The sequence below is a fragment of the Capricornis sumatraensis genome, chromosome 8, assembly GCF_032405125.1.
Source record: "Capricornis sumatraensis isolate serow.1 chromosome 8, serow.2, whole genome shotgun sequence".
NCBI classification, from domain to species: domain Eukaryota; kingdom Metazoa; phylum Chordata; class Mammalia; order Artiodactyla; family Bovidae; genus Capricornis; species Capricornis sumatraensis.
In genome coordinates, this window is record NC_091076.1 from 84,211,519 (window position 1) to 84,231,007 (window position 19,489).

General features: G+C 48.1%; 1 non-coding gene across 1 annotated transcript; it reads right to left on the minus strand.

Annotated features, from left to right (window-relative positions):
* Window positions 1–12,354: 12,354 nt before the first annotated feature.
* On the minus strand, window positions 12,355–12,426 carry TRNAW-CCA (transfer RNA tryptophan (anticodon CCA)). The gene has a single exon. It is a non-coding gene; the product is annotated as a tRNA-Trp (tRNA).
* Window positions 12,427–19,489: the final 7,063 nt, after the last annotated feature.

The following is a 19,489-nucleotide window of genomic DNA, read 5'->3' on the forward strand; positions in this document are numbered from 1 at the left end:
CAGTCCCCGCCCTGGGCCGCCCGCCGCCCACCTTGGGCGCGCCCCCGCCGCCCGGCCCAGGTCGCCCGCTTCGCTGGCAAAGGCCTGCCAACTCAGGGTCTCCGAATACAAAGTTGAAGGAAGCTCCGGAAAGAAACAGAAAGTGGAAAGCGCGGCGGGGGCAGGGTGCTTGGGCCCTCAGGAGCTAGGCTCGCCGGCTCCGCGCCTCCCAGGGCTTGGGGTGAAAGCCTCGTGGAAGCGCTGGCAGGTTGGCCACTGAGGGTCCGCCCCGGCAGCCAGACACCTCCGGCTCCGGAGCGCCTTCTCTGCGCACAGGGCTGGGAGACCGCATAGGACTTGACTGCGGACGCTCTTCTCTCCCCACCCCGCCCGCGTGCGCCCGTTCGTTAACTTAGACTCTGCCAGGATAGCGCACAAGGCCACATTTTCAAGCTCCAGGACTCAGGTTCTCTGGTCTTGGATGTTTATCCAACAGCTGGATAAGGGTATTGATTTTTAAAATGCTCCGTGAGAGAGTTGTGAGTTAAGTTTTATTGTGGACAAAATGAGGATTATAGCCTGGAAGGTGACATTTCAGAGCGCTCTGAGGAACTCCTCCAAAAATGGGAGGTGGGGGTAGAGGGGCGTCAGTACTATGCACTATTTTAGTGAACGGGCCAGTGTGCAGTCAAACACACTCTTTGGCAAAGGTTTGCTGCTGGTCAGGAGCAGATGTCCCCCTTCATGATTTTAGTGTTTTTCTAGACATGAGGAGATGCAAAAATTAGGCTCAGAAAATCTTCTCCTGAGAATATCTTCTGCAGGCTTGTTCTGCCAGGATTTTCCCAGAGCAGACAGCCTCATTCCTGATCTCCACTCTGAAATCCTTTCAGGGTGTGATGAAGGTTGGGGCTGCAGTGGCCAGTGACTGCATCCTGGTAGAGGCAAACGGCCAGTGCCAAGTGTTTGTTGGCAAGGGGACCAAGAGGCTGTGTGTCAGCAAACCTGGGCTCCGGAGACACCACCAGGGTCTATGAGGAGAGCACCAGCAACTTGCTGGTCCCTCAGAGCCTCAGTTTTCCCATCTGTGAACTCGAAACCATATCTACAACTGCCCTTTGTGGTGAGGATTAAATGAGATGGTATGGTCCAGTAGTTGGAACTCTGCACTTTCACTGCCAGTGACAAGGGTTCAGTCCTCCCCTGCAGAACTAACATCCCTCAAGTCAGGTGGCCAAAAGTATCTTTAAAAAAAAAAAATGAGATGGACTAAGTGCTCTCAGCCTGGTTGGTACAGGGTAATGGCCTAAGAAAAGTTAGCCACCAAAACAAGAGTGATTTCAGTAACAGTCAGTTCATTCTGTTTTAATAGGCCCAACTTTACAAAAAGGGAAACATAAATCCTGAGAGGGTCACACAGTTGGAAGTCTGGCTTCAGGGATTTACAAGGTCATGAGTGTTCTGCCTCTGCATCTGTCTTCCCGCCCTCTTATCTTAACCATTTAAAAAATTAATTTATTTTATTTTATTTTATTGAGTGCATGGAGTCTTGCCTTCATTGAGGCATGTGGGATCTTAGTTCCATGAGTCTTTCATCGCGGTGTGCAGGCTTCTCTCTAGTTGCAGCGCTCGGCTTAGTTGCCCGGCAGTGGCATGCGGTATCTTAGTTCCCCGACCAGGGATCAAACCTAAGTCCCTTGCCCTGGAAGGCAGATTCTTAACCTGGACCACTATGGAAGTCCCCTCCCTACTATTTGCTCTTCACTACTCGGCCTCATCTTTCTCTGTAGGCAGCCCCTTTTTGCTTGTTCAGGAGGGTAGCCTCTCCCAATCCTCATTCCCATCTTTCCTACCTTGTGATCCAGATAATAAGACCCTCCCCACTTCTCTTTGGGACCAAACAAACTAAAAACGGAGAAAATTGGTTGGCCCTGTTTAGGTTTCCTGCCCGCCTTTGCCACCCTGGCCAGGGAAATAGGATCTTGTTTGGCTGGACCCAAAACCTTCGGCTCAACTCTGTACCAGAAAGGTTGGGTGCTGTCTGTCACTGGCAAGAGTCCCACCAGAGTTACATGGAGGGTCCCACCAGACAAAAATGCTAGGATGTATGCTAGATCTCCAAGCCCAGCTCTTTAATAGTCTTCTGGTATCCTGATCAACGTTAGAAGTCATGAAACAGAAATGTGATGTATAACTATTGAGAAGAAATCAAAGCATCGTTCATGGTTATAATTCCAGATGGTCCAAAGGAATTACATGGGGATAAAGCCAACAGGATTAATTAAAGGAATTTTAAAAGTTGCTACACTTAAGTCCTTCAACAGATATGATCAGTCCTTTAGGTTGGTAATAACATATATGAGAATACTGGAAGGAGAAAAGCCTCTTTCATGATTGTTGTTGTTTAGTTGCTTAGTTGTGTCTGACTCTTTGTGACCCCATGGACTGCAGCATGCCAGGCTTCCCTGACCGTCACCATCTCCTGGAGTTTGCTCAAACTCATGTCCGTTGAGTCGGTGATGCCATCCAACCATCTCATCCTCTGTCGTCCCCTTCGCCTCCTGCCTTCAATCTTTCCCAGCATCAGGGTCTTTTCCAATGACTCAGTTCTTCACATCAGGTGGCCAAAGTATTGGAGCTTTAGCTTCAGCATCAGTCCTTCCAATGAATATTCAGAGTTGATTTCCTTTAGGATGGACTGGTTTGATCTCCTTGCTGTCCAAGGGACTCTCAAGAGCCTTCAAATAAACCCTCCTATGACATGGAGCATTCCCAACTCTTTAAAGGACTGTGGGGACTTCCCTGGTGGTCCATTGGTTAAGAATCCTCCTGCCAACGCAGGAGACACAGGTTCAATCCCTGGTCTGGGATGTTTCCACATGCAGTGGAGCAACTGAGCCCACTCACCACAGCTACCGAGCTAGGGAGCCACAACTAGAGAGTAGTCCACACACAGCAACAAAGACCCAGGGCAGCCCAAAATTAATGAATCAGTTAGTTTTTACAAATAAAGTACAATGGGACTGTGTACAGGGACTTCCTTCCAAAGAGCACACCATAGAAGGGCGTGTGTGTGGAGGGGGAGATAGTGACTTTATAGCAGAGAAACCTGGCAAAAACGACCTCAGCCCCATGACCAAGGTTAACATCAACAGTGATAAATCAGGCTCATAGTATGTACTTAAGTGTGTACCTAGGGGTGCTGTAACTGGTGGCTTAAACCAACAGCAGTATATTCTCTCATAGTGCTGAAGGCCAGAAGTCTAAAATGCAGGAGCTGACAGGGCTGGTTCCTTCTCTGGAGCTCAGGGAGCATCTGCTCCAGGGCTCTCTCCTGGCTTCTGGGAGTTGTTGGCATCTCTTGGCCCCTGGCAGCATAATTCCAACCTCTGCCTCTGTGTCTGTTTTCTCTCCTTAAAGGACACCAGTCCCTGGATCAGAGCCCACCCTAACCCATGTGACCTCATCTTAACCTCATCACATCTGCAAAGACCCTGTTTCCAAATCAGGTCACATCTGAGGTTCCGGGGGACAGGGATTTTGGGGGAGGAGGGCATCTTGATAGGATGTAATGAAAATGGCACTTTATCTCTGTGGTCTTCCTCCCCAAAACCATAACCCTCCAGTCTAATCATCTGAAAAACATCAGGCAAATCCCAATGGAGAAATATTCTATGAAAATACCTGATAAGCACTCTTCAAATCTGTCAACATCAACCCAAACAAGAACATTCTGATAAACTGTCACAGTCAAGAGGAGCCTAAGATAAATGAGGGCAGAACGTGCCATGGTGCTTGAGTGGGACCCTGGGACAGAAAAGGGACCTTAAGCAAGAACTAAGGAATCTGAGTTAAGTATGGACTTCGGTTAGTAATAATATATCCATAGCAATTCAGCTCCCGGAAGTTATTGTTTACACAGACCCATAGCAACCCCCCCACCACTGCTAGAGCCAATAGCTAGAAAACACCCTCCAAAGATTCACCTCTGACAGCAGGTAAAACCACTGTGTAGTTGTGGGGGATTTGGGGAACACTTTGAAGTTGTCTACTTGCAAAGCTACCCTTGTAGCTTTCACCTGTCTTCTGCGGGTTACATTCCATAGGGAATAACATGCCTACAAAACTGTTTACCTGTCTCTGTCTTGGTGTCTTCCATTTTTCATCCACTGGGATTAAAAGAATCAAAGTGAAAGGCTCTCTGGCCAGAGCACAGGCATTTCCGTGCTGTGTGCTCATGCGTGCTAAGTCGCTTCAGTTGTACTGTGGCAGAGCTTCAGAAACAATGCCTGAAGGCTTCCCTGCTGGTCCAGAGGTTAAGAATCTGCCAGCCAATGCATGGGACACGGGTTCAGTCCCTGGTCCGGGAAGCTTCCATGTGCCCGAGAAGCAACTGAACCCCTGTGCCACAGAGCCTTTGAGCCACACCCACTGAAAGCTGTGCTCTACAACAAGAGAAGCCGCTGCGATGAGAATCCCATGCACTGCAGCTAGAGAGCAGCCCTGCTCACTGAAACTAGAGAAAGCCCACATGCAGCAACAAAGATGCAGTGCAGCTAAAAATAAATACATACATTAAAAAAATTCATAACAAGAATCTTAACATGAAATATGCCGTGCCAAGTCACTTCAGTTGTATCTGGCTCTTTGTGACCCCGTGGACTGTAGCCCGCCAGGCTCCTCTGTCCATGGGATTCTCAAGGCAATACTGGAGTGGGTTGCCATTTCCTTCTCCAGGGGATCTTCCCAATGCAGGAGTTGAACCCGAGTCTCCCACATTGCAGGCAGATTCTTTACCATCTGAACCACCAGAGAAGCTCCAGGAGAGGAGGTAATCTGGAGGTAATTAACGTGTCATGAGGTCACAAGGGTGGAACTTGACGAGAGTGGTGGCTCTAACAGGGGAAGAGAGATCTCCGGGCCCACGCATGACCGAGAAAGGCCCTGCGAGGACGCAGCAAAATGGCGGCTGTCCACACGCCAGGAAGAGAGTCCTCACCGGGAACTGGGTCAGCTGGCACTTTCTCTGCGAATTCCAGCCTCCAGAACCGTGACAAAGGTAATTTCTGTTGTTTAAGACACTCCATCTTTGATGTATTTTGTAACGGCACCCCAAGCTGACTAATACAACAGCCATAAGCATGTCATATCCCTGCCTGTGATCTTATGTAACAACACTCTCTTTCCATCACATCACCAACCCCCACCTCAATCCAGGACTCTGGCAAGTGCTTTCCTCTGGGAGTTCATAATCCTCGAAACCACCCTGGACGGGTTACTAATCTGTTTCTTCAGGGGGGTAGTTCACCGAGTCCGTCAGCTGAGTAACTTGCCCAGGGCTAAGTGGCTAATGAGTGGCAGAGGAGGAGTCTGCAAGTTACTTCTGCCTGGTTCCAGAGAAGGTGGAATAAAAGCTCATAATTTTACATCAGGTGATGAGGCGATAGGACTATCCAACTCTGCTCATCTGCACACCTGTCACCCAGAAAATGGGTTGTGAGTATCTGTTGTTTCTAGGAACAAAACACCGAACTTGCAGAAATTCCATGGAGTCAGATGGGAGAAATGGCTCAGAAATGAAGACGTCGTTTCTCCACTGCCAGGGGGCATCCTAGCCCCTCGAGTCTATAAAAGGTATGTATTTATATTCATGTGGGTTGTTTCATTCTTCCCTCTGAGGAGCCTCAAATTTATGTAGGAGAGCATCTGCAGATCACCCGGAGATGTTTTTAAAAGCATCTCACATGTACAAATGTGAGATTTGGATCATAAAGAAGGCTGAGCGCTGAAGAATCAATGCTTTCGAACTGTGGTGCTGAAGAAGGCTCCTGAAGAGTCCCTTGGACAGCAAGGAGATCAAACCAGTCAATCCTAAAGGAAATCGGTCCCGAATATTCATTGGAAGGACTGTTGCTGAAGCTGAAGCTCTACTACTTTGGCTACCTGATGCGAGGAGCTGACGCATTGGAAAAGACCCTGATGCTGGGAAAGATTGAGGGCAGGAGGAGGAGTACGTGACAGAATGAGATGACTGGATGGCATCATCGAATCGATGGACATGAGTCTGAGCAACAAACTCCATGAGACAGTGAAGGACAGGGAAGCCTGACGTGTTGCAGTCCCTGGAGTCACAGAGTCAAACACAACTGAATGATGAACAAGGGGTCAGTGGCGCTGGGGTGGGGTCTGGGTCTTGCATTTCTCCTCCCAGGCAGTCTCTGCTGCAGGTTTGAGGACCACACGCAGAGTAATAAGGCTGAAGAGAAGACTAGAGTGTTAATGCTGGATGGGCCTTAAAGAGTATCCATTGTGTCCTATTTATTTATTTGGTTGTGCTGGGTCTTAGTTGTGGCATGTGGGATCTAGTTCCCTGACAAGGAATGGAACCCAGGCCCCCTCCATTGGGAACCCAAAGTCCTAGCTACTGGACCCCCCGGAAGTCCCTGATATTGAAACAGGAGGGAAGGAGCGGGGCATGACCTAGGTGACTCAGAGGCCTAGACCTTGATCCTCAGTATTTGCTAACTGTAACACATCAGCAAGCTAAATGACACACCCAGAGGCACCATGAGAGTTCTAAAGGCAACCATCAAAGATCAAAAAGTCTATGTATGAAGCAGGGGACCCAAAGCTCTGGGACAACCTAGAGGGATAGAGTAGAAAGGAAGGTGGGAGGGGGATTCAGGATTGGGGGGCACATATATGCCTATGGCCGGTTCATGTTGATGCATGGCAAAAACAATCACAATATTGCCAAGTATCCTCCAATTAAAATAAATAAATGTATTTTTTTAAAAAACAGAATAGTGAAGAACTTGGGAAAAAAACAAAAACAAAAAGTGAGTGGTAGCCCAATCCCTGGAAATCTCTGCCCCTTCCCCAGAACAACTGGAATAATCTTCCCCTCATTAGCCTGTGGTTTAGCCTGTGAAACCACCCAGGCCTTGAAAGCTCACCACATGATATCTCAAGGCCGTACTCACCCTCTGACACAGCCCACACTCTGTCTGTGGAGTGTGATTCTCTAAATAAATCCACTTGTTATCTATCATTTTGTCTCTCACTGAATGCTTTCTGCGATGAGACATCAAGGACCTGAGCTTCATTAGGTCCTGAAACCAGGTCTGTGATCTTAGTTGGAAGACTGGGTTTTGGTCAAGTTCAAGTCCCTATCTGAGGGAAATGGTTTCAACATTAAACTGTACTTGATTTTCTCCTGTTACTCTGTCTCTCTTAGACCAGCCAGAAGAACCTAGAAGGGCAGAGGAAATCATTTTTCTCCCTGACAGAGTCTTTCGTCAAGAAAAAGCCGCTTCTCACCCAGCCAGCTCCTCCCTAGAGATGCCATCCCAGCGTGTAAACACTTCTGAAGAGCCAAACAAAGAGACAATTCGTTAACACAACTTTGTGAATCAGCTATACTCTGGTATAAAATTTAAGATTTGTTTAAAGAGGCAATTTGATCATTTCAAATTTTACTATCAAAACTCATACTTGTACAGTTTGTATCAGTACTATGCTAACATTATTATAGTGTTGATTCAGTTTCAAAGAAAAATGAACACTTCAGATCTCTAAGATATCAGGAAATATTTTATTTTTTTTTTGTTTTTCAGCCTTGCTGTGCGGCCCACGGGATCTTAATTCCCTAACCACAGATTAAACGCACAGTCCCTGAATTGGAAGTGTGGAGTCTTAACCAATGGACCACCAGGGAAGTCCAACACATTTAATTTTATGAAATTATGTTTTATAATTTATATTTGCATCTTTGTAGAGAAAAGTATACTTTTAAAAGTATATCATGTTATTATAAATTTATGGCAGGAGGGGACTGAAAATACAAAGAGAAAGAGGAAACATGCAAACTGTCTAATAAAGAAGAGCTTGTCCTTATATTTTTAAATTCATCCTAGTATCAAATCCTGGCGGTATTAATATTTCCTGGGTTATAGTTAAACTAATGATGTAGCCCTTTATTTTAACGTTACTATTTACAATATGCCAACCCCTGCAACGATTACATACGGTGAAAGTGTTAGATGACTACTTGAAAACAGACGAGGGTCACATCGCTTTCCAGAAATTCTCCCAGAGGCGCTCAAACAAGAAGGCTCCGCGTTCGCTTCGCTGGAGGGAAAAAGATGCTCGCGGTTAACGGCCCTCTTCGGCTGGGTTCGCCTCTGGCGCCCTCTGCTGGCCGCTGCAGTCCAGCTTCCTCCTTGCTTGGTTCCCACCTGTGGTCGGAGCCCCGACCTGGGGGCCAGTTGAGAGGCCCAAGTGGGGGACCTTGGTAGGGTTTTGCAGAGCCTTGTCCCAGCACATAGTGCACAGAGTGTCTGGGTCAGAGGGGAGGCAGGACACGCTGTGGTTCCGCTGATGCAATCCTCTTTTACTGAGAAGGGGGTTTGGCCTTGGAAATAGCAATAACCTTAGAAAAGTCATTCTGATCACAGCAGGAGGGTCTGTAGTGTCTGAAGCGCCCTGTGTAAATCCACCCCCTCAGTTCTCTCGTTTGTCCTCTGAGCCAGGAACCCTGGTGGCTCCCACTTTACAGACAAGGACATAGGCACTGAGTGTGTGTGTTAGTTGCTTAGTGGTGTCCAACTCTTTGTGACCCCATGGCCTGTGGCCTGCCAGGCTCCTCTGCCCATGGAATTCTCCAGGCAAGAATACTGGATTGGGTAGCTGTTTCCTCCTCCAAGGGATCTTCCCAACCCAGGGATTGAACCCGAGTCTCACGTCTTCTGCATTGCAGGCAGATTCTTTACTGCCTGTACCAAGTACTGAGAGGTGACAGTAATTGTCCAGGTCATACTGAGGCAGGGCCAGGCTCCAGACGGGCATACTGGATTCCAGATTCTTCACTGTTGATGAAAAGTGAGAAAATGCAGACAAATATCTCACCACCCTAGAGAAGCAATGCTGACAATCTGGTGTGTTCTTCTCCAGCCTTGTGGAGCAGGATGTGTTTTGTACAAATGAGATCTCCTTCTGCCGTCTGCTCAGAACACTTGAAGGTATGTCCAGGTTTTCCTCGGCCGCTTTCATCTCCCTTCTCCGCCGCTGTCAGTTCAGTGTGTCCCCTGGAGAATGTGTGTTCCCTGGAGCACAGAGTCAGCAGACCTCATGCCGTTTCTTCCAGCTTGCTAGAGTTGTCTCCGCAAAGGGTAGCTCTAGTGAGCTGGGTCGCAGGGAGCCCTCTGTCCTGGTCATGTCCCTCAGGACTAAGCTCACCCCTTGAGCCAGGCTGCCCCTCACAAGGTGGGGAGTGGCACTGACACCTGAAGATTGGGGTAATGAGTTTCAAGTTCAAGTGGGCATGGGGAGGAAAGAGAAAGCAGGTCAAAGACCTTGGTTTGTGCTGCTGAGACCTTGCGGGGCCTTCCCAGAACAGATCCCCTCCCCCTCTGCTATAGTTCCTCTGTGAAGTTCCCAGATTACAGCATCTCAGGAATACTTCCTGAGTTTGCAGATGTTAAAAACCACCACCAAATGGGAGAAACTCACACATGATTAATTGCCCCAGACCTAAAGGGCCTAAGGACTGATACTGTGAACCCCTGTGACCCCACCTTGTGACCTCACCATCAACCAATCAGAGAATTGCAAACGGGCTGACCACAGACCCTGGGAATGCCCTCCTTCCCCTGGCCTTTCTAAATGCTTTCCTGGGACTTCCCTGGTGGTCCAGTGGCTAAGTCTCCATGCTCCCAATGCAGGGGGCCTTGGTTCGTTTCCTGGTCAGGGAACTAGATCCCCCATGCTACAGCTGCAACTTAAGATCACGCATACTGCAGAGCAGATTCTGCAGGCCCTGCATGCCGCCACTAAGACATGGTACTGCTAAATAAATGAATATTTTTTAAGACGTTTGCTGAAACCCTTCAGGGAGTTCGGCGTTTGAGGACGACACAAGCCATCCATCCCCCTTGCTCAATCCTGCAATAAACCTTTCTCTGCTCCAAATGCCTCCATTTTAGTTTGTTTGGCCTCGGGCACACAGAGTCCTGAACAGCACAGTCACCTGAGGTTGGGAGGGATGGGGTGCCTTGTCCGCCCTGGGCATGCAGACCTGAGGGAAGGCGTGGGTCCCAGCACTTGGGGACAGAGAGGGCCTGTGGCAGGATTACTCCACAGGAACCATGGACGTTTATCCAGGCCGAGGTTTCCAGGGACCCTGCAGGGAGACAGCTGGGGAATAAACAACCTCTGAGAGACTGAATATACACATGGATGATAGCCAAACCAGTATAAAAATAGAGCCCAATTCACAGTGGGCAGCAGCACGCCCAGGAAACCAACCCCTTATCGACAGTGACCAGCCCAGGAAGGCAGCCTGTCATCTCCTATAAAAACCTGGAAGCTAAACAACCCCTGTAACAGTGGGTCTCAAACACCCCACCTCTGATCAGTAACTGGCAGCTTTTCCAACTATTGTCCCTGTTGCCAACTCAGGACAAGCCAGTGGTTACCGCTCTCCCAGAGCTGGTGTGTCTCCCACCCACAGTCCTACATGTTAACATGCAGAGTATGTGTCTACATATTTTGTGTGTTTAAAGTTTTTGTGCAACTTGCTTTATTTTTCCAGAGAGAAACAATTTTTTCTTTTACTTAGTAATTCATTTTCTGATGTTGTTTTTCATTTATGAAAAATTTTAAACAAAATAAATACAATATTGCTGCATATATTTGATATTAACATTTAGAAGGTCATGCTGATTCTATTAAAGTTAATTAAAATCTATTAATTCTTTTTGTTTCATGTAAATCTCCTGTACTCAAACTGTACAGTAAAAACATACATAGATTTCACTGACAATACGCAAGAAGAGTTATTCAAAGTGGTATAAAAAGCCATTTTTGAGAATCAGCTTCACCATGTTTTCTGGTAATGTCCATAGATTATTAGCTCCTGTGACCAGGTCATTCTGTGTCTGTCTTTCCACGTTCCTTTCTTTTCTGGTCATGAGAGTAAGGGAAACTGAACAGCTGTAGGTGAAGTATGGATCCTGTGGGTTTTATTCTGTTTTCAGGAACCCAGAGGAGTCTTTTTACATTGTTATTCACGAAAGTAAGGGCTACTCCCTTTGGATCTAATCTCTCAATTCTTCCAACCAGGTGCACAAAAGGCACGGGGAAATCTCCCCAGTACTCCCTTGGTCCCTCATTGTCTCCTGCGAAGAACCCCTTGACATGTTTTTCCTTTCCACTTGTGATGTCTGGGCTTGTACGGATGTGCTCCTGGTGGCCTGCAAGACTACCTACCAGCCTCGTGCTTGCCTAGTTTCAAGGCAGAAGAGAGAGCCAGAGTCAGCAACAGCGACATGGATGATAGAACATAGAGGAACTTATGCCTCTGAAGAAAGTCCTGGAGCTACAGCCCACCGTGTGCAGTGGACAGAGAGGTGGACAGGTGGACAGAGGGGTGGACAGGACGGCTGCCTTCTCCCCGGAAGGGGAGACTGCAGTTATAGGGGAAACTGACCTCAGGTGGGCTCATGAGTTACCAGGGAGACCAGCAGAGGGCAGCCCCTCACTGCCCCTGTGATAAACTGGGTCCTGGGACCACTAGGCAGGAAGGTCAGTCCTGAGCGCAGGGTGTAGGGGAAGTGGGCCCTGGTCCAGCAGCGGATGGACAGAGAGTAAGAGAAGAGCCACCCTGAGCTGGCTGAGCCTACAGTTCCTCAGGCCCTGCAGCTCTCCTCCAGTCTGCAGGCACAGATCTAAGCCTGGGGATTTTTTCGTCATTTGAGATTTGAAACGCTGGCTCTTTATGGCTGGCCCTTCCGCCCACTCCAGGGCAGGGCTAGTCCTGGTCTCTCTCAGGATCGTGCTTGCCACCCGCTAGCGGGTACCAGCACCTGCGTGGAAGCCGGGCTCCACCTGCCCGGGCATCTCCGGGCATCGGAGCTGCGCAGAGCTCGGCCGTCAGTCCCCAGGTCCGGGGCGGGGGGATTGGGAGGGGGGCGTGGTGGGGAGCACGAGCAGCCCCCGCCGCGGGTTCCAAGGCCATCAGACCTGCTGACTGGACCTTCCAGCCGAGCCCGCCGAGGGGTTAGACACCTGCGGAGTCCGCGGGGACACCTCCCGCCGGGAGACCCTCCGGGGAGCGGGGCTGGGGAGGGGAGACGTGAGTCGGGCGGGAGGGGCTGACTTCGGGAAGGGGTGACTCAAGAGGCCCGGCGCACAGCCCATGGCGGGTCCCGGGAGGGACCGTGAGCATCAGCTCTGTCTTCCCGACGAGAGGAAAAAGGGCCCACGAGCCGTCAGGGCGGGCGGGATAAAACACCTGCGCGAGATCAAATCTCTTGGGATGGGACTCGACTCCACTCCTTCTGCTACCCCTGTACTTTGGGAGGAAAAAAGCCGACCTGACCCCGACGTGACTTGAACACGCAACCTTCTGATCTGGAGTCAGACGCGCTACCATTGCGCCACGAGGTCACGGAAAACAGGAGCTGCCCGGGAGCTAAAGGCCTCGGCGAGGCTGCGCCGCCGCGCGGCAGAACGCTGGCGTTTCGTTCATCCCGCCCCGACTCGGGGGGCGGAGCCGAGTCCATGCGCATGCGCGTCCCAGGGAAGCCTGGCCTCGAGCTAGTACGGGGCGGAGCGGATATCTGGAGGGCGGGACTCCTTTCAGAGAAGTCCCCCGCCCGACTCCAAGGAAAGAAAGCGGGTGGGTAGCCTGAAGAGTCAGAACTTGATAAACGAGCTTGAAAAACGCAACGACTTTACTATTATTTTTTACTTTGCAAGTTAGTTCATTGCATTTGTCAATTTTTAATTGAAGTACAATTGGTTTTAGAGTTTTCCTGGTGGCTTAGTGGTCAAGAACCCGCTTCCCAACTCAGGAGACCGAGGTTCGATCCCTGGGTGGGGAAAACCCCCTGGAGGAGGACCGGGCAACCTGCTCCGGTATTCTTGCCTGGGAAATCTCATGGCCAAAGGAGCCTGGCGGGATACAAGTCCATGGGGTCACAAAAGAGTTGGACACGACTTAACAGTTAAACAACAACATAGTTGATATATAATTATTGTTTCTAAACCATAGAAGTAAACTTTGTCTTTGAGGAAAATCACAACAGTGCCTGGAAGAAAATTGGAATCTCTGACCGTCCACCACCCAGAGATATTGATTGGGGTTTGTGTTTGTTTTTTTTTTTTTTTTTGCAGATTTTTTTATCAGCTACCTCTACTTCCCAAATCCGGTACTGAACTTTCAAGTAATGGGTCGTATACACCCAGAAGGGCTTCCCTGCTGGCTGAGTGGGTAAAGAATCCGCCTGCAATGCAAGAGACACAGGTTCAATCCCTGGGTCAGGGAAGATCCCCTGGAGAAGGAAATGGCAACCCACTCCAGTATTCTCGCCTGAAAAATCCCTTGGATAGAGGAGCCTGATAGGCTACAGTCCAAAGGGTCGCAAAGAGTTCGACAAGACTGAGCAACTAACACACACCCAGAAAAGCAACCGTGAATTTTCACAAAGTGATAATGTGTATCTGGCTCCCAGACAGAGAAAGACCTAAGCATCCCTCTTCCAGTGCATTTTTGAGATGAGATTATACTGTACATAACGGTTTGGTTTTTTTTTTATATTCTCACTTGTCACTATATTGTCCCCATATGTTAATTAATACATTTCCTAGCCTAATTTCAGGGCAGGGCTTCCCAGGTGGCACTAATGGTAAAGAATCCTCTGCCAATTCAGGTGATGCCAGAAATGCGGGTTCAATCCCTGGGTCAGGAAGATCCGCTGCAGGAGGAAATGGCTACCCACTCCAATATTCTTGCCTGGAGAACTGGATCGACAGAGGAGCCTGGCAGGCTACAGCCCATAGGATTGGACAAAGTAGAACATGACTGAAGCGACTTAGCACACGATGTATCATAATTTTAAAGGGCTCATTGATCACTTCATGGGAATCCTGAGTCCCTGCTTTTGAACAGTACTTTTTCCTTTTTATTGGATAAGAAAGGCAAAACTATTTAATAAATGAGTAAACATACTCCTAAGTTAAAAAGGTAGAAGTAAGAAAGAGTGCTCTCCTGGCCTGATTAAGAACAAGAGGTATCAGTTAATTCAATAACTAGGACATCCGAAGGTCCTGGCATTCTTTACAGAAGGAGAGAGGGAAGCCTTTGTGGGAAGAAGGAAAACTGTGTCTGGTGCTCACGGGTGAAGCTGGGGCTGGGGGGTGGGGGGGCAGTGTGGGTTGGAGGGAGCAGGTGAGACCACCAGAGCTTCTACTTGTCAATGGAAAGGGATTGCGGCAGTCTCTGTGTTTGTGGCCACGTATGACATTGGGAGCATTTGGGGTGGACCCAAGGCCATCAGGGCATCAGAGACTGGAGCCTCTGTCCCCGATCTTCCAGGAAAAGGGCCTGCCAGCCCGCAGCACCATTGCTGGTTCCGTGTCCAGATGCCAGGGAGCCAGAGCCCCGAGTCACCTCCTTATCAATTTTGATGGCCCAGGGGTGAAGTGTACCCTGCTGGGGGTGGTGCAGGAATGGGGAGCCGAGAGAGGGGAGGGAGTGAACGAGATCTGGTCGCAGCTTCGGGCAGGTCACTCCCTCGCGTCGCTCCTCCCCGCAAGCCTCCAGCCCTGGCCGCACAGCAAGGTCACTGTGAGGAGGAGCCAGTGCCTTTCCCACGGATGTCGAGGGCCCAGAATCTCCTGGAAAGAATGCCTTAATACAAGGAAAGGTCAGATACATTCTTGAAACCCAGCTCAGAGTTCTGGATACTCAGGCCCGGGCCCCTCCTCCTGGGATGTTGATGCAAACCTGATGTGTGATGCGCTGTGCGTACGCCCCTACAGGCCAGTACGGTGATGCACTCGGACGGAGGGATGGCAGAGGTTTGTACGGATGCCATCCGCGGGCCCTTTTAAAAGTGAGCGCCGTCCCCGCCAGGGCAGACCAGAGCGAAGGAGTGAGGCAGGTGTGCAGTTGTGCAGCATCAGTCAGGTCCTCTTTTACCCTTGGTCCCGCCTCGGGGTTATCGGACCCATGCCCAATGGGAGCAGGGAGCCTTAACCACTGGCCGGCTAGGGAAATCCTCCAGGGTCAACTCCTCTTAAAACTTTGCTTGCAAAAAAAAAAAAAAACTTTGCTTGCTTGTTCATCATGAATTTTTTGCATCTATTTGTAGATTTTTTTGACCACGCCTGAGGCATGGGGGATCTTAATTCCCCCACTAGGGACCAAACTCGCAGCCCATGCTGTGGAGGCTGAGAAGCTTAGTCCCTGGACCTCCAGGGAAGTTCAACAATTTTTATTTTTCAAAAGACTACATTTTAAAAACTTATCTTATTTAAAAATATTTTTTAAACTTAAAAAATTTAACTGTGGAGATAAGCCCCAACCCCTCAGAGAATGCCTCACTTGCTTCACCCTAGTTCCAGCCCTGCTGTTCAACAAAATTCTGCTGATGCCCAGAAATCAAAAAGAACTGCTTCCTTATTTTAGAACTAAACTCCATTATGCCAAAAAAAAAAAAAAAGAGAGAGAGAGAGAGAGAACAAGAACAAAAAACTCCTGCAAAATATAGAAATTTTCAAAATGACAAAACAGTCAATGTCCAATAAAATATAAAAAAAAAAAAGGATAACTGCCATCAGTAACAAAGGTGTGTGGGGAAATAGATATTCTCACTCAGGACTGGAAAAGAACAGGAAATAGCTGTTTGGATTGTAATGTGGCAAATATTTTAAAAATGCTTCTGTCTAAACATCTGCTCTTCTAGAGAAAAGGAATAGGTACTAAAGAACCAGTTAAGGATGTGTGCAAAGATGCACTGTCCAGATTGTTCTCATCAGAGCTGTGTTGGTGACAGTGAAACCCAAGATCCACAGCTCAGTCTAATTTCCAAGGGAGTGAGCACAGGGGCTGGCCTTGGCAAGTGCTTGTGCTTATGAGCTCCCTGAATAAAGAGACGTTGTATTGAGACTCCAGGGGTAACTGTTACGGAGGAAGAATGCAGGGATGGGACATTTCATTGTTCATTACAAGGATTTCTCTGGCAACCCAGTGGTTAAACTTTGCCTTCTAATGCAGCATGTTGTTCTGCCAAAAGTTTTAACTTTCATCTCAGGTTCAAAGGATTTGTTAACAAAATTAATCACGTTGCAAACAAATGAACAATACCAGTATTTATTAGAGAATTATCTAGCTTACTTTCAATATATTAACATTAAAAGAGAAATAGAAACAGCGGAGGATACATCATCAGACTGGGTTGTAACCAACATCCAGACTTAAACAGCACTGGGAAATCCCCTGTCACAGCAAGTCCGGAGTCTGAACTGGGAAAATGTCCCAGGCAGTGAGTCCACTTTGTGGGTGAGACTTCAAAACTTCAGTTCTGAGATTCCCACTTAAAATCCCAGGCCACAGACTGATATAGCCATCAGTCTGTGAGCAAACTTCAGCTCTGGTTTCAGGTTAATGCTGTCTGTTTTATCTTATGAGCATTGATAGTCTCCAGGCCCAGGAGACTGGTTGGATCTCCAGGGCTCAGGAGAATTCCAAGACTCACTCCCTATCTTATCTATGATGCCGCCCAGCTGGCTGGTAAAAGTCGGTGCAAGTGCAGGCAGGCACGTAGCCAGGGTGGCATCCAGGCAGATTAGGGACAAGTCAGAGGCCTGCTCTGCTTTCTTTGTCTCTGAAACCTGAACAAGGCTTCAATCTTAATTCTTCTAACAGCGGTGCAGTTTCGATCCCTGGTCCAGGAGCTAAGATCCCACATGCCTTGCAGCCAAACAAACCAAAACATAAAACAACAGAAGCAATGTTGTAACAAATTCAAGAAAGGCTTTTACAATGGTCAAAAAAAAAAAAACAACTTAAACCATTTTTTCATTAGATATATTAGAAACCAATGTTGGGTAATCTGGAGGCCCAGGCCAAGGGCAGGACTCCTCCAAGCTGTGGCCTCCTGATTAATTGAGAAGAAAAGCCACTACATCCCATGATGGGAGAGGGATGCCTCCGGCCGTGGCACAGAGGTAAAAAAAAAAGAAAGAAAAATTAAAGTTTTAAAAATGCAGATTTGGGGATAATGGAAGAAGTTTTCACATACTGAGGTATGAGAAAGTCATTCTGGTTTATACAGGAGTTAACTTGAATTTGATGCTAACCAGAACAGCCTGTTTGGGGCCTATCAAATGTACATTGTACATCTGCTTTGATCATTAACATGTTCACAGACCAGAAGCAAAGAATGTCCATGTTAAAAATATATAAATATTAAAAGACTCCCTGCCTGGGACGCCAGTGTTGGTTTCTCCTTCAGTGGTAAGACTCCCTTCCCAGGCACCAAGGCCATTTTGACTCGCTGTATATTGGCTCATCTGCTTTTTGAAACCTTGAAGGAATGTACCCCAGACTTGTTTGATGTCCTTTGTTCTGACAAGATATAAAACTGAGCTGAAAACCATGCTTCTCCGAAGCAGCTCCTCCGAGGCTGTCTCCCAGGCTACAGTCCTGTTTGACTCAAATAAAACTCTTGTCATTCCTGTTATACTCTGGTTATTATTTGTGTCGACAGAGAGTCTTGAATTTCAGGCATTTCTAGTTTCATGACGATTTTGTATTATGCCAGGTTTTCCTTCTTTGCTCTGTGCCTTGAAAACCTTGATTAGGAAAAAAAAAAAGCCCTCCTTCAACACAGGAAAATTCAAGAGGATTATAGTTGAAACCAGTCTGCACCTCCCTGCCTGTCTTTTCCTTTTAAAGCTTCTGTGACCCTCTTAGGTTTTGGTTTTGCTGAGGATGTGGTTTGGTATAAACCCAAGTAAGTCTGGCTGATCTGTCAGGGCTAGAATGTCTTCACTGAGCTAATGAGAAGGTTGCCATGCTTGTTTGTGGTCAGGGGAGACTGGGGCAGTGTGGATGTCCTTTACCTTGGAGACGGAGAGCTGAAAGCAGAAAGTTCCATCTACGGTCATCAGCTGTGGGTGCAGCTAGCGAGGATGAGGGTCCTGTCCAGTTACTCCACGTGACAATAAGTGTGACTTTCTCAACTTTGCCCCATGTGACAGTGTTGACTGTACGTGTTTCTGGAGATGTTCTTCAGCCTGGAGATTTTTTTTTTTAATTTATTTGGTCTTAGTTGTGGCACTTGGGATCGTCAATCTTCTATTACTATTAAAAAAACTTTTTCAGTAATTAATTAATTTATTTTTGTCTGTGCTGGGTCTTCATTGCTGCCTGGACTTTTCTCTAGTTGAAGCAAGTGGGGGCTGCTCTCTAGTTGTGGTGCATGGGCTTCTCATTGTGGGGGTTTCTCTTGTCGTGGACTACAGGCTCTAGGGTACGTGGGCTCAGCAGTTATGGATCCCGGACCAGGGACTGAACCTGTGTCTCCTGCACTGGCAGGTGGATTCTTTGCCACTGAGCCACCAGGGAAGCCCTTCTTTTCCTTTTTAAAAATATATATTTGTTTGTTTATTTGGCTGCATCGGTCTTGGTTGTGGAATGTGGGATCTAGTTCCCCAACCAGGGATCAAACACAGGGTCCCCTGCATTGGGAGGGCAGAGTCTTAGCCACTGGATTACCAGGGAAGTCCCCAGCCTAGAGAGAGCCTTGGCATTTTACTAAATCAAAGACCCTCCGGCTGTCACTCACCAGATGCAGCTGTGTGCTGCACACACACAGAGGCCTTGATGACAGACAGGGCCCTGAAATTCCATCAACAGTCAAATGGAGACAGTGCCATCCCCTGGGAACTAAAACCCCTGTCTTCCAACATGAAAGAATGATAAAAGGAAGAGCCTGTCCCTATTCATCAGGATTTAAATATGGGTTTAAACTTAGACAAAGAACATTACTGTGGAAGGTTCCCTCTACCAAGGAGGTGGCAAGCGTACCAGTCCTGTCTTTGCCACTATCTGTGTGACACCAGACAAATCACCCAGCTTTTCTTTGCCATGGACTCCTCAATTCTAAGAGCTTCCCAGAGGGCTTAGTGGTAAAGAACCTGCCTACCAATGCAGGAAACACAGGAGATGCACATTCCATCCCTGGGTCTGGAAGATTCCCTGGAGGAGGAAATGGCAACCCACTCCCAGTATTCTTCCCTGGAAAATCCCATGGACAGAGGAGCCTGGCAGGCTACAGTCCATGTGTTGCAACATGCCTCAATCTAAACTGTGATATAACCGGAGTAAAAGGATTGTAAGCCAAGTAATGCTTTGAAAACGAGCTCCAAAGAGCACAATATGTTTCTAAAAAAATTTTTTTTAGTTGCAGCAGGGGGATATCTAGTTTCCTGACCAGAGATCGAATCTGTTCATCCCACCCCCTGTATTGGGAGCTCAGAGTCAACCTACAGGACCACCAGGACATCCCTGTTTCCTGATTCTTAAGAGTGTCTATTAGGCTTCCATGGACATGTCAGAGTTCATGACCATGGGGCTGTCAGGACTGCCCAGGGCTATGGAGCGAGATGTGATTTAACCTAATGCTGGGCTCTCTCCAAGCACAAGCAGTAAGCAAACCTG